The 15676-nt window shown below is 47.0% G+C and overlaps 1 protein-coding gene across 1 annotated transcript in view; it reads right to left on the bottom strand.

Annotated features, from left to right (window-relative positions):
* CTNNA1 (catenin alpha 1) overlaps window positions 1-13138 on the bottom strand; it is a 123558-nt gene extending 110420 nt beyond the window's left edge. The window contains exon 1 of the mRNA XM_086621746.1: window positions 13046-13138. The gene's annotated coding sequence lies outside the window, so the exon portion shown is untranslated. The remainder of the gene's footprint in view (window positions 1-13045) is intronic.
* Window positions 13139-15676: the final 2538 nt, after the last annotated feature.

Here is a 15676-nt window from a genome sequence, read left to right as displayed (position 1 = left end):
ATACGGTAACAGGGAGTAAACCAAGACAGAGGGTATCATAGCAGAGCGCTTAATTGCTGGCTCTGGGAGAGCACACGGCGATTCCCACAATGCCTACAATAACTGCAACATCCCATAAAGAAAGAGGACATCCTATGGAAGACAGATCCAACTGCCGGCCAGCACAGCGCTGGTTTCGGACAGCTGGGACGAGCCAGCTGACATGGGAACAGGTTCTCCATGCCACAGACCTACCACGCACAGGACACGCAGCAGCACACGCTTTAAGGCAGGAATTTCAGGGACAAAGCAGCACAGACCACACAGCGGAAGAGAGCAAGCGACGCCAAATCTGAAGTGTTGGAATATATAGAAAGACACCACCGCACGAGGAGCCGCGATTGCCCAGCCTGTGGTTTCGTAAGCAGCAGGAAAGCTGCTTAAAAACCAACATTCATCCTCCCACACCCCTCTAGGAACTCATTCCCGCCTTCACATCACACCCCTCTGTACTGGCACAGCCTTCCCCACGGCTGAGCGATTAACCAGATGGGGAAGAACTGATTTGGCTGCAGGGACAGAAATCCATTTCTGCAGGGTGGGCCGAGATCCCCATCTGGTTCGCCGTGCCACCACAGATACCACTGCAAGCGGAACAAGCCATGGTGAGAGGAGATGGCTACCTTGGCTGGCACCTTTGGTAAAGCCCTTGAAGCAGAAACACGGGGCAAAGTTGGCCGTCACAGCCAAGTTGATGAAAACAGAGCATCGAGTAAAGCTGCTGTAGAGAGTGAGAACACCTTCCCGGCACATCTAGTGCTCAGCTACACGAAGCCCCAACCTTAAGCCATGCTCACAGCCCAGCACGTTAACTGTGGACCCCTCAGGTTATTACACTGGTCATGGTGGTGCTCATTATTGTCGTAGATGGCTCAAGAGTAATTAAATTATATCTCACTGGCGCTTAGTGCGCTTGCAAAAGGACATGAGGGTGGGAAGGAATATTTTAAAGAAGTCACTTCCAGATTTCCCTAGTGCCTCTACAAACTCCACAATCTCCAGCAAGGAGCAGCTCTGCAAGCAGAGTTGTCCCAGGCACCACTTCAAGCTCACGCTGCCCCAGTCTTACCACTCCTTTCCCTGCCACAAACCTGCCTTGAACAGGCACCCACCTGATGCGGTGAGCCACTTCAGGGGGCTAAAATGGTCTCTGAGTAACCTAGTAGTGTAAGAATTACCTTGCTGGCTTACTGTCCTGAAGGAGGTGGGACCGCAGCAGCACTGAGATGGGCTCTGCCCCTGAACTGCACACAGGACAGGTCCCAGCCCTGCTCGGGAGAGGTGAGGGCACAGAGGGGAGCAGAAGGATGTAGTAAACTGCTAGGAGTGTATTTACACCCCATGTGTAAAGGCACTCTGAAGGCGCTATGCCTAGAGTGCTCTTTCCAAAAGCCTAAAAGTCACAGCATTTCCAAAAACTGGTAATTCGAGGTTTTAATAACAACTTCAGATGCCTACTTCCAGAATGCTGGCGAGCAAATAATTTCTGGACTTCAGCAAGTGTAGGAATGCAGCTCTGCGGCTTCTTCACAGAAGCGTCCTGAAGGCACCCAAGGCTTTCCAGAAAGCCCATGAAGGAGCACGATTTCGACAGCAAGCTCCGCACACCAACAAAATCATGGAAAAGTCTAGTGCTCATGGTCCTGTTTCTCCACGTTGTACTCCCACACACACCCGAAGGCAGTGCTGGCTGTATCTCAGGCGCTTACTGAGCTAGTAGGGCCAACCTGCTCCACACCAGGAGACCCTGTAGCCTCCTGTCCTCTGGACCAGAGCAAATCTCTTTCAGTTACACAGCTGAAGATCTAACTGCCCATCTCCTGTGCTGCAGTTTCAGTCCCACCACCTTGTGCTACCTGAAGAGTCCTTCACATGCCATCTTCTACCAGTCTTTAAATTTTAACTACCCTGACAGGCTGCTTTCTGAAAGCTTTTAACTACATTCACCATTCTCTTTAAGACTGTATTCAAACGGCAGTACAGCAGGGGGCTAACCTGGGCCAAGCACAATAGACCACATGCTGAATTCAAGCATTATGCTACCCAAAAAACCTAACAAAAGAGTATGGTACAAGAACATTTTATACCTGGGAGGACATTCTCCATTTTAACACCCTTTCTGCTGCCCACCTAGTAGTTCCCCATTTTGTGCAGCTGACTGTGCCCAAGCACAGTAACATGTACTTGATTACATTATTTTGCAGCTTATTTCTCTCTCTCATATTTCTTCAAGTAGTCGCAGTCATTTTGAATGATAATCCTGTCCTCTACCACGCTTGCAGACCATCTTTGTATATTCTGTGCAACGTAATGGGAACAGCCCTTATTCCATCACTCAAGTCCTGAGCACGGAACTTCGTATGAGTCACGACACAATGACCCAGCTTCATTTTCCAGCCAGAAAGTGACCCAGCTTCCCTGTTCCCAAGGGAATCCTTTGGGTTCTGTTTGCTTTGTTACCCACGTACCAAACCCATCTGATATCCAGTGCATACAGATCTTTATCGACTCTGTCTTGTCCTCCACCTTCAGCAGGGATAAAGGATCCCTGCTGATTATCTAACATACACTGTTAACATAAATCTTACAGACATTTTTGGTTTGAAATAGGCTAAGGCACACGTCATACTAAACCCAGCTCACATGCAGGGGTTTCATAGTGCCCCACTGACAGTTCAAAACTGTTTTCCATACAACTAAGAGCATCCAGGGGGGAAAAAAAAAAAAAAAAAAAATAAAAATGTTTCATTCTTTCCCTTCACAGTCTCCAAATGAAGACATCTGCCCTGTTCCACAAATGAAGCAGTACCCCTCTTGGCGGCTGAACAGCAGCTACTCAAGGAGGTCTGGCATACATGATGCTTTTCAAGGAGGATTTAAGCAGGTTTAATTTAAGCTGGTTTTATTTAATGCCAAGTATACACAACTAAACACCAGATAGTCATTCTCTTCTAACATAGCCTCAACCCTAAATTTTATCTGCTCAGCTACCAAATCTTCTCCTTCACCATAAATGCCATGAAATATGAAGACAAACTCAGATGGTCCATTGACTATATTGTCTGATTAGCAAAACATTCCTATCATCTGAGTGTATTCAACTTTGCTGCACGTTTTTGTTTCCACAGACTGTAGTAACCAGCCAAGTAAAAAGAAGAAATTCCAGTCCAGATAAGCCTAATTCTCACCAATACCATTCCAGATCCAGCTCTCATAATCTGTTTTCATGTTTTTTTCTCTCTCTGTTGCTCTTGTGGAGAAGGCCTATAGAGAGGCATCCAAAACCTCTCATCAGAAAGCCTTGCACAGCCAGTAGCAAACAAATGCTTCTCTACTTGTCCATTTGTTGAGCAAATCTTTCGACCTTGCTACTGAGTTAAGAGATGCAACCTAATCTGGTATCCGTGCAAAAATCAATGAAGTCTATAAGTCTGTTTTCTCTTCTACATGGCTGCTATCTCCTGCCTGCTGCCTTCTTACCGAATCCAGCAGCGTGCCATAGAGAGTCCACCACCTTTCCTCCCCAGAAGCACAGCCCACCCCACACCATGCATCCTCACACGAAAGCAGGCAAGGGGCACATCACCAGATGAAGATGTAACACTCTTGCCAAAGCAGTATGTGCTATCTCCTAACAGCTTCCCAACTGCTACAGTACCGTGGATTCAAGTAACATTTTCATTCCAAAACCAGGAATGCACTCCGTAACAGAAGGTTTTCACATCTTCGCTTTGGTCTAGCTCTCGTTAAGAGGATGGAAGGCAGCTCTGTGCAAGCAGCTTCAATGCTGTGTTCCCGGGACCACAGCAGTGATTTCACAACTACAAATAAATCGGTTTCGGAGATGCCAGTGCTAACAGCAGCCTCTTGCCTTCAGTTACATAAGCGTTAGGCTCTGCTCGTTTTAGTTTTACCAGGATTGTTTTGCCTTAAAGGAGCTAGAAAGAAGGTGCATGGCAAGCCAATTCGCAGCAAGCACAGGCAATCAGTGGCTTATTTATGTCATACTAAGGCTCCAGCTAGTGGATGACATCCTAAAAGAACGCAAGAACCAAACTGTGCTTATACCCATGTAACTGTCCAGATGGATATCCTGGTATGTCCCAACAATCATCTAGTTTTTTTTCATTTTTCTAAACATGTTTTTTCTTAAAAAAGAAAAAAAAAGCGTCATGAGCAGTGAGCTGTTACTGCTAATAATAAACCCACTCATTCAGTCTTCTCAATAATATTGGTGCATTTTACACTGAAGCCTTGCAATACTAACACCATGAAAGATAACATCCAAAATCGGGACAAGGAATGACTGGATTTATAACTGCTGTACTTTAGCTGCGTGCTTTTTGCATCAGGACCACGACGCTCCAGCCAGACAGAGTGCAACACACTTGAAAATTGTTACTTTAGGCTTCAAAGGCAACTAAGTTATACCTCCAGTAACAATAACTTCAAACTCCCACAGCCCAGCCCTTTCTTGGCCACGTTTCTCACATTTAAGCCTGTGTGGACAGCACTTCCAAACAAAACAAGGGACTCAGCCTGGAGAAGGGGACAGCAGAGCCCAGGCAAGACTTGCACGTCTGCGGGGCCACTGATTCAACTACCGAGAGCCCTTCCAACCTCACAGTGCCTCTTCCCACCCTTGAGGCAGAAATCCGTGTAAAGCTTCCCTGAAATCATTAGGAAAGAACAGAGGAAGAGCTCACGGCCACTCTCGGAACCGCAGTCTGCACCTCAGACCCCAGGGATACACAGTCAGGGAAGATATAACAACTAGGCTGTGGCTACAGAGCACGGCTCCTGGAGCCCCCAACTACACCAGCGCAGGCTCCAGTTACCAACCTGAAGTTAGCAGGCAATGCAAGAAGGGGAAACGTTCTAACAAAGTATTTTTTGCCACAAGTGTTGCTCAAATACGAAAAAGTTTGTTACAAATTAGCCTACTTTATCAGTTGGCACAAGAATTTGCCAGTCCTGCAAAATTAATTCTTGCTTAGCTTGCAAAAACACATTGATGGCTGGCAATAAAAGGAAAAGAAAACTTGGGTGCTTTTGTTCTGATCTTCTTCAGCACTCAATCTGCAATAAAAAGTGCCGTTTAAGCTACAGAGCCAGAAATAACCAGAATCTGACCCCACTCAAACCACATTTTCATTCCAAAATTGATACGTGGTTATGCAATACCCTTCAGTGCTTTTAGCTGACCACATCTTCTAAATCTAGACCCTCATTAACAATTTTAAAACAGTCAGAAGCAGATAAATACTGGAGTTGTCTGAGCTGACTCCCATGTTTTGAAAAAATTAGACTCCTGTAATTAGAGGTTTGATAAGAGACAATTTGGTTAAACGTGGAGGAAACGGACAGTCTTGTATTAACAGAGACTAAATACCATATTCCTTCTCCATTGCATGCCCAGCACAGGAGCAACTAAAGACTACGTAACAATAATTCATAGCATTACGAGAGTGAAAAAAGTTTTCCATAGGTTTCTCCATTTGCAAAAGCTACTAAAGGAAGAGCACCCACTGAAGCAAAGGAGAATGAGCATAAAGATGCTTCAAAGCAAAACGTTTTCTAAAGTTTCTAGAAGACATTTAGAATTGCTTTTTCGGTCCTTCACTTTAATTCAGGAACACTGTCAGTCTTATCTAAAAAATTACAAAGCAATTATTTGTTATAGAAAAAAGAAATAATAAAACCCACAAGTGATAAGGCCAGGAATTTCACTTTATGCTCATGGCAACCTGCAATAACATCTCTTAGCTATAAACAAGGAATTAGTTTCAGGGGAAGAACTGCACCATCACTGCACGCCCCCAGACAACTCGCGACTTGCAGCTCCACCAACACATGCTGCAAGTTAAGAAGGGAAAAAAACACAAAAACAAACCTCAGGAAGAAGAGCAAACACGAAAGTAACGCACAAGCGCTGTTTGGATGAGTTAAGCATCTCCTGAATGACAGCAGTTATCTGGAAGAACACCTAAGGTAGGATGCTCTAACACACACCATCTCCTCTCCCTGCAAACTGCCAACGAGGCTGCAGAGCCGAGAACAATGGAGGGCACCAACTGCTGAGAACTTCGCAGCTTCTTCTCCAGGGCAGCAAAGCAAGTAGTAACGAAACACACTGGTGCCATGAATTTGGGGATGCTTACCAGAGTGACCTGCAAAGCCATAACCACCTTCTGCCAACTACAACCTCACTGAGGGTGCACGAGAATCAGAGCTAACAATGATCTGCCTAGACAGGAACCCTTTGGAGTCTCTGCCGTAGCATATGGATGACCAATTAAAGCAACTTTTGGGTTTTAAAAAAAAAAAAAACCAAACCACAGATGTCACTGACCCACCCACATTTCATAAAAGCAACAGGATGGAACAGGAAGGCTTGAGAGGAAGGAGTCATTGCTTGGCTGGTCTTGCTGCGAAAAAAAGGGGATTTTAAGTGAGTAACTCAGCCATTTACCGAATGGAAACCAGCTTATGTCTGATTAAAGACACAGTTTCTCTCTCCACCCCTGCTTCCCATCCCCAGGAACAGGAAACGAGACAAAGCTACCGAACAAAACACAGATGAGCTAATCCTGTTCAATGGGCTTTGCACCGGCACTTTGCCTCTGGTTCTGCTGATCATTGCGTATTCCACCGATAACCACTGACTTTTCTCCAGGCCCGGGATAATATTCTGCTAAATAATTCCTGCAAACTAAGTAAAACACCTTAAAACACCTGATGCATACAGACCAGAAAGTAACTTTTATTTTTTCTTGAGGTTAAAAGCTTTTAACCCTGCACAACTAATTTGCATTATTCTGTTTTGCTACAAATAAATCTTCTGGCTTTTTTTTTTTTTTTTACTACTGCTGATTGCATCTTATGTCATTATTTTTGCTCCCTAACCCCAGCTAGGAGATGGGGAAAAATCCACCCACATAATCATATTGCACCGCTCACTGTACCAGTACAAAATAAAGAATATTGCAATTGAGGACTCCGGCAGCAGTGGGAGTGCCATGGAGTAACAAATAAGGGATATGCTCACTTTCCTAAAAGCCTTCCCCACATCTCTGCGTTGTTTAACGTTCGTCAGGAAATGCGTTTCCAGCTGTAACAGCAGCGGTTTGTAACTAAACACATCTTCCAAAAAGCGGAAGTGGCAGTAACTACAAAGCCATACTTCCTACAAAAATTTACACCACTCCAGAGCTTTTCATGCAGCCAAACCAGATCCTTGCTTTTTACCCTCTCAAGAAATATGTCATGTGTCTCATTTTCCTTGCACGGAGCCTTTCAATTCACAAGCAGGTTTCTAAATTTAAAAGAAACTCAGTCACTGAACTGAGCCTATCGAACACAAGGGACAGACAGTCTGCACCTGCAGACAAGCCCACCAGCACCAGAGCCAAGCAGCACTCCCACCAGCGCTGGGCACCAGCCACCGGAGCCGCTGGACTCATTGGCAGAACAGAAGTCAGCCTGGGCTCGAGCTCCTGGCTCAGGGAGCTCCTACACTGCAGGAGTTTGGCACTGCACCGTCAGGAAGCAATGCTACTCCACTGCCCTTTTTGCCTTTATTGCTTGGTTTATTGCCTGCCTGTTGCTTTCCCTTTTAGGGATGGCTTTATACACTGCCACCATCCAAGAAAAAGCTAGGGGGAGAATACAGGAAAGGAAAGTGAAATGAGAGTGTGGGTCAATAAAAAGGAAAGGTGGCAAGGGTCAAAAATTACGATCAGGGAACCAGACAAGGACACCAGACACCACCCATGAGCACCCATCACTTCTCAAAGGCATCAAAGCAGCCAGAGGACACTGCTTAATAGTTTGTTTCCAGGAACAGAAACAAACCCCGGATTTCCCATCTTATTCCCTCCTTCTGGTGGTGTTAACAGCCAGCTGGGCCAAGGCCAGGTGAAGGGCTTACGATTTAGGGCCTCAGAGAAGAGCTGGACTAACAAAAAGTTGATGGGACAGGACAGTAGGCTGGATGGACCTCTCAGCTAGAGTAATCAGATCACACCAAGTCCTCTGTGCACAACTTTCAGTTCATTGTTCAACTTCTCATCCTTTAAACGAACAAATAATTCAAGTTCTAAGATGCTTAGACTCTGAAACATCTGGACACCAGGTACTGGTCGAAATGAATTTTACTGTAAATTGCACATGAGGTTTATGAGACTTGCATACATGTCTACAGCCCACCGCAAGTTATCCAAGATCTTGAGCAACTCTTCAACATCAAGCAACAAGACTCACTAAGTCATGCTAAAGGAAATCAGTTTTACATGTATGGATCACACGGACACACCTGCAAGAAAGTGGGTAAAGAACAGGCAGCTTGTACATCTTGGTTATTTGCGTTTACACAGAGGAACACCAGCTTGCACCTTCTTGCTTCTCAGCATACCACCAGTTCTGCCTTCTGCTATTCCAACAACACTGTTTCTGAATTTGTTATCCTAGTCACTTAACAACCCCATTTACCCATCTATGGCTCCAGCTGAAGACCTCAAGAGCACTTTTTAAAGATGAATACCAACCTGCTCAGTGTTATGCAGATGAAACACCATTTTATAGGTATACAGCTCACCTTGCTTCCATGAAAAGTCAATCTGACCCTTGCCTGCTAGCGCAGACCATTTATTTAAGTGGATCTTCTGTGCTGAGTTTGTATCACCCAGAAAAAGACACGGAAAGAAGAAACTCCCCCTTAGAGCCTTAGATCTGTATAAGTATTGCCCATAAAAGTGAATAAAACAGTGAATGAAAACTCTCTGAACCCTTGGGGGAGTGGGAAAGGCAGTGGAAAGGAGAGCCAAAAAAAACCACACATGTCATCAAGGCCACAAGCTCCTGATAGCATTAATTCCTATTGACTTCTTATTAACTGAAGAGGCAAATGTAGTATTTATCTAAAGGCCCTCTTGATCTTGTGCTGAACAACAGCAAGGACAGAAGTGTCTGGTCTATGGTCTCTCCTCATTTCCTTCAGCTAATCTCCAGGAAAAGGTAAAAAAAATCTTTTTCTCCTGATCCTTCATCAGCTATCCACAAGCTCACTAGTTTCAGTCTCTCCCTTAAAATAGCTATTGAAGGCTACTGAAGAACCAGGTGCTCTAGTGGGCTTACAGCCTCTCCTGCCCTAATTTCCACTAACATCTCATTTGTTCCCCAACAACGGCTCCACACAGAAATTCTTCTGAAGTATTTATAGCCATACACATATCTGCCCCATAACAGGGAGCAGACAGCTTAGAAAACTGGTGTTGTCTGGCAGAGCAGCACACCATGAGCTCAAGTTGAATCTCTCATCACCAACAGTGAAATCCTACCTGCCACACCGCTGCTAGTTCCTCAGCTTATTTGCTCTCAGCCCCCTCGGTGCCTCGGAAACACTTTGGGAGTTTAACTCACTCTTGGATTGTAACCTACATCAACTCCTCCCTCCTTGTGCCATTCAATGTATTAAACCAGATCTACTGGGGAACCAACTGGCATCTGCCTTGCTTTCATGTCGTCAGTACTGTTCCACTCCCTACCTTGGTAACTGTCATCCCTTTAGCAATAACTGGCCTCAAATTTGCTTTTTCCACCCATATACACCTGAATTGAGTGCCTTTCAAAAGAGGTTCTCATGAGTCTAAATGAGTAATCAAGTAGCTGTCTTGTAAGTTAGAAAAATTCTAACAAAAGGGAATGTCAATAGATTGGGGGAAAATTTCCCTTGGCAAAGTGCGTTAGTTTAGATCTGCGTAATTAATGATTCCTATCACTTTATAAAGCACAGCGAAATAAAGGTCACTCCTCTGATTCCACCAGAGCTACTTACAAACACATGTCAAAGGACTAGCAGATGTTTCCTGTAGTACATCTGGGATTAATGAACAAAAATATGTAATGATGTTTAGAGAAAAGGTTAGCTGGCTCTTTAAATAAAAAAAAAAGTCAAGGAATTATGAATCATATTCATCAGATTTGCCAATAGAAGAGCCCACACTGACCCACTGCACACCAGAAACTGGAGTTCACACCCCTTCTCACCCTGACTGCAACACACCGAGTCTCAGCCATTCAAGGAGAAAGATCCCACTCACAGTTGCAGTGACCGCATTCCTCCCGCGACTCCTTTACCTCCAGAAATCCACTTGGACCCAGCTCTGCTTTGCGGCACAGCAGGTCACTCAATGCTTGTCTTTTCGGCGTAACTCCTCCAGTAAGGGTGCTGGTACACAATTTTGTGGGCAGCCTCTATTTTAAGTCTCATGTGCTGGATTGAAATAGCATGGAGTTCAAAGAAGTCATTATCAAACATCTGCACTTTCTCTAAAGCTGCAACTCCATTTAACCAACGCATGAGCTATAAACTCACTGAATAGAGCTATTCCAGATTAGCTATAAAACTAAATTAGGGTGAATTCCCAGAGTAGTAAAGGACTCAAATCCTCAAGGTGATATACATTAAAGTCCCACAGCACACAGATTTGAGTGATTTCCAGTTAAGGCACAACAGTAGAAAACAATAATAGGCATTAATCACCATGTGGGATGACCGTCTCAACATGGCTCTGTCCTATAAAACTGTAAAACAGAGTCCTCTTATTTGTCATGTTTCCTTTCACACCCAGCAAAGCCAAGAGTTGCCAGTAAAACGGAATACAGTGAGTCCTTTAGCAGAAACATCACAGCCATGTAGAGACCCACTCTAGCCCAGCCTTACCATCCACCTACGATGAGCAAACTGGTTTTGCCACTAAGTATTTTTGTGAGCTTAACTAATTCTCTGCATAAGAAAGGTAACGTAGACATCAAATAGTAACAGCAGACATAATTTCAAGGCAAGGCTGAAGTCCCACTGAAGCGTATTTCCAGCTCAAACATTTCTACTAATGTGGATTCCTTTGCAAGATCAGTTTCCTGATCTTACAGCTGCGGAAGGAAGATATTCATGCTGCTGAAAAAACACAAATTACTTTTCTATTACATCTTTCCGTTAACTTTATCAGGCCAACGAAAGCCCTACGAAGAAGCTGCATGTTAACATCTGCCATTATATATGTCAGGGCAGAAACGCTGACGTTTCAACAAAGCTTGAAAATTTATTGTGAGGTAAATATTTACACTAGTATTTTAAACCATCGGTTTGGGGAAGGATTTCTAATCTCTGCCCGCTGTGCTCCCCCCGCCTCCGCCACCTTCCGTAAACTTCTAATCTCTGATGCAAAGGCCTATTATTAGAGCTGGCTGAACAAAACCCAAAGATTGAAGGCATGTTGTTTATTATGGAAAACCTTAGGGCAAAGCCTTTTTAAACCAAAACCTAATAAGCCTTTGTCTGTTTCTCCTGAGAAAAGTCAAAAAATATTTCCTTGATGTTTTAAAAACTGTTTCTCTGTAAATAAAAAACAGTTAGTGACTCAACACAAAATTACGCCCTTTTAAAACAAAAAGTTTCAACTCAGGAGGGAGAAACAAGTTCTACTAAACACTTAACATGGCCTTAGCATCCCAAGACAGACCAAAGGGTATCTAAAAGACTACACGCATATTGTAAAGTAAGCTGGGCTCCCACCCCCATTTCAACACAAACCTGCCTACGGACCAACCCGAGAGCCAAAAAGCAAAATCAAATAAAGCGAAACAAACCACAGCACGTAGCTTGAAATTACTGGCAGCCTGGTGTAGCCAGCAGGACTGAGGATGTGCATTCGCACAGAAGGGCAGCTAGCAGAGCCTCTCCCACCTCCCCAGCTTCCCCATTCAGTGCAGGAAAAACTCAGGAAACAAGTAACTCAAGCACCAAGAATACCTTTCACACCACCCCCATCTCAAAAAAAAACAAAAGACAAAGGCGGGGGGGAGAGAGAGGGAGGCAGCAAAGAGCTCCCAGACGAGTTCAATACCGATAACCCAGACATGCCCTGAGTCATAACTCCGAGAGCTGGAACGAGGACACGGCCATGGAGGCTCTCAGCCCGGACTGGGCGAGGGAGCGATCGATCATCCTCGCCAGAAGATCCCCGTCGCCGCCCGGGCAGGGCAGGAAGGCCACGGGCGGACAGGCAGGGAAGCGTGCCTCGACCGCAGCCAGCTCTTCGCTAAATATGCGTGCCACACACTTTCCTGCAAGATTTCACACGATTTGAACTGGTGTGAGTGACGAATAAAAGGCGGCCGGTACTCACTGCCCAGCGACCCGCTGCAGCTCGGAGTTGCTACGCTCTCCCTGCTTTTTGGCTGGGAAAAAGTCGCACGAAACTTCTTGCCAGGGAAAGAGCAGTAACTCGCCTCACGGCACGCTAACAGACTAGGGGTGGGTGTCAAAAAGCGCGTCGGAGCCAAGCGAAGGAGAAGGGGGGTGTTCCCAGGGAGGAGAGGCTGGTTCGTGCACCCAAACAGTCGGGAGAGAGGGAGGCTGCTCACTTCGGCTGCACCGCCCGGAGAGAGTCGCGGCGGACGGAAAGGAGGAGGCGGCGAACGGCAGGGCCGAGACGGACCCGGTGTCGCTATAACCGGGCAGGCCCCGCCGGAGAGCGGCGCCGGGGCGGCCCCGCCGGGCTGCGCGGGGAGGAGCCTCTCCCCACAGCCCCCGAAACTTCTCCAGGAACCGCGGCTCGCTTTCTCCGCCACTTTTAAACCTCCCGGAAGAATAACGCTCCTCACCCCAAAACACAGCCGGCTCCCACCCCCTACAAGCCGGCCTCCAGCCCCGCTCCTTCCCCCGCCGCCGCCCCACCCCGGCCTGGCCCTGCGCGGCCTCCGAGCGCGGCCCGGGCCCACGCCCCACAGGCGGCGGCGGCGGCGCGGCCCGGCCCGCTCCGCTCCTCTCCGCCGCACCAAGCCGCGCTCCGCTCCCCCTTCCCTCCGCCCCTTCCCTCACAGAGAACCGGCGGGCGGGAAGGCCCCAACCCGCCTCACCGCCCGAAAGTTCGCAAGCGAGAAAAAACAAGAGACGCCCCGAAAAACCCCGCAACTTTCCCGGAGAGCCCGAGGATCGCCTCACCGCTGCCTCTCGCTTCGTTCCGGCCCCTCAAATCTTCTCTCCTCTCGGTGCCGCTTCACCGTCCCGCTGAGGAAACCGGCTCTTCCGGGCGCCTCCCCGCCCCGCGTTCCCCGGCCCGGCCCGGCCGCTCTTCCCGGCACCGCCCGCCGCGCCGCCCCCGCCGCCCTTCCCGGCACCGCCCGCCGACAGGTGAGGGCTGAAGGCGGGCGGGAGCCCCGAGGGGCGCCAAAATGGCGCCCCTCGGGGCTCCCGCCCGCCTTCAGCCCTCACCTGTCGGCCGTCCTTCAGCCGTTTATTGAGGGGCTGTGTCTCCTGAGGTGAAAAGAAAAACTTCCCTTGGTTTTTCGGAGGTGGGATCCAAAAATTTTCAGTCAAAACTCGGCTTCCTCTACCCGAGGTAGCGCGAGAGGTCGGCGGAGAAGCGGGAGGCGATGGGTCCTGGGTTTTGAAGGAGGTGGAGGGGAAAATCCCGGCTCGCTTCCTCTTGGGTTTGCGAATTGGGGTTTGGTTTGGAAAACCTAAAGTGTATTTGCCTTCTCGAGAGCTGTTGCTTTTAGGAGAAGTCTTGGGTTTACGCTGATGTCTCTAATAACAGGAATATAGGAGAGAAGGGACGCGGGAAGCCCCCAAGGAGTCGGGTCACCTGTCGAAAGAGAGGGAAGTTTTAGGAACTCAACCTCAGAGATGTTTGCAGATGGGGAGAGTTGTCTTCAAGCAGGAATTGGTTTCAAAGGTTTCTTTGAAAAGCCTCAGCGAGCTGCTTGTGTGACAATAATGGTTTTTATCCTACAACAAATTACTCTGGGACTTTTTTTGTGGCGTGTTTTGAGGTGGTTTTTTAATACAAATGTCTCTACAGAACTTACACTCGTACTGGACCGTAGGAACGATTGAATAAATTTACTACGTTTCATGACTGATTTGCCAGCGCTTCTGAGATACTTGAAGCTACTCACTCTGTCCTTTGATCCTAAGCAAAACAGAGAGAGTTTGGGCAGCTTCCCCGGGAGGTAGGTTCATCCAAGGTACGTAATTTAGCCGAGGGAGATGGGCAGCCCGTGCGGATTCCCGCGGGACCAGCTCCCAGATCAGTGTCACGGCAAAGGCACACCATGGTCCTGGACTGTGACTTTCCTCCGGGTCCTGGTTCCATGGCATAAGCAGGGCCGTGTTTCCTATTTTTGCCGTACTCCTACGAGCCGTTCCTGTAGGAAGACAGACGGTGTCCTGCAGCGATTTAGATTGCATTTTTTCCTTCCTGCAGGTTTAATCCAAGAAAAGCATCCAAGACAAGGAAATAAACAGAGTACCGTTGCTTTACAATCCAGAAGGAAAATAAGGATCAAGAGTCCAACCTTGTCGCTGAGTGAAGTTAATCAAAAGAAAGTGAGATCTGTAATTACGATACTGACTGAGATACACGTTATTAAAATAATATAGGGTCTTCAGTGCCTTAAAAAACAGGCTCTCCTCTGGAAACACAGAGCAAACAGATTTTTTTAAGCTCTTTGTATTTCCTGCTTGCACCAAACCATTAATATTTTGGTGTCAGTTGCACCAGGGATTCAAACTACTCATTTCTGATCTGTAGCATACTCTCAGTAAAATTGAGTTTACACTTCAATAGCCTGCTTTCTTTCATTACTCCTTTTAATATCATGTCTTGGCCTCCTGTGGTGGCTTCCACATTCAGCGGTTCTGCATGTCTCACATCCTTTCAGGACAAAATGTCAGATTTAATAAAAAAAAAAATCCCTTTTAAAACTACAAACTCAAAGGTAGAAAGCCTGGAGTTGTGAAGAATCACATGTTCTGCGCTGCACCGCTGAAAAGCAAAGCAAAAAGTAGATCAGCTGGCAGCTCTGTTGGTTAGCGGAGTGAGTTGAAAGACTCAGCAAACAAAAAATAAAATTATGTAAAAGTAGAGCCAGCTAGGTTGAGATTGGACTTTGTCTCTTAATTAACAGCTCTCTCCAGAACATGGTGGCAGGCTCTGTCAACCAGAGTAAAACGCAGGGTGTTGTTTAGACAGGCACCCAGGAACAATAGCTAACACTTCCCATCCAGTAGGGTCATTAAGACAGCATCAGGCTGTGCCGGCAGCTTGAAATCTAATCCATTTTCTGAAATGAGTTAGAAGTTTTCTGCTTAACCCCGAATCTCCCTTTTAACAGTGTTTGTGGTTTTACAATCCTGTTTTCCTGTTTTTTTTAAAACATTTCTCTCGCCCCTTTTCGCTGGGTGAAAACCAAATGCAAGCCAGGGGAGAGGACAGGCCGCCGCGGCGATACCGCGGGGAGGCTGTTAAGTGCAGAAAATAAACAAAACGCTTTCAGCCTCGCCCCTGTTAAGGCAACTCGAGATGTAAAAGCAGCCTGTGGCTGGCGATTGCTCACTCCTGGCAGCGCACCCGCGTTACTCAGATGTGTGCACGGGGGCGATCCCTGCCTAGTGCCACCTGAAAACACCCGAGCGGGCGTAGTCACAGCAGGAAAGCTGCCCTTGCGCTGTTAAATCCCGGGGTGGGTTTGTGCACCAAGCAAGGAAGGGTCTTGTTTATGTCACACCTGGTGTAACTACACTGTCGCCTAGTCCCAGCGCACGCGGGGTCCGAGTTATATGCTTCAGCTG

The sequence above is a fragment of the Tauraco erythrolophus genome, chromosome 16 (genome assembly GCF_009769465.1).
Source record: "Tauraco erythrolophus isolate bTauEry1 chromosome 16, bTauEry1.pri, whole genome shotgun sequence".
Classification (NCBI taxonomy): Eukaryota; Metazoa; Chordata; class Aves; order Musophagiformes; family Musophagidae; genus Tauraco; species Tauraco erythrolophus.
Note: the sequence above shows the minus strand (reverse complement) of the source record. Positions and strands in the feature narration are given on the sequence as shown.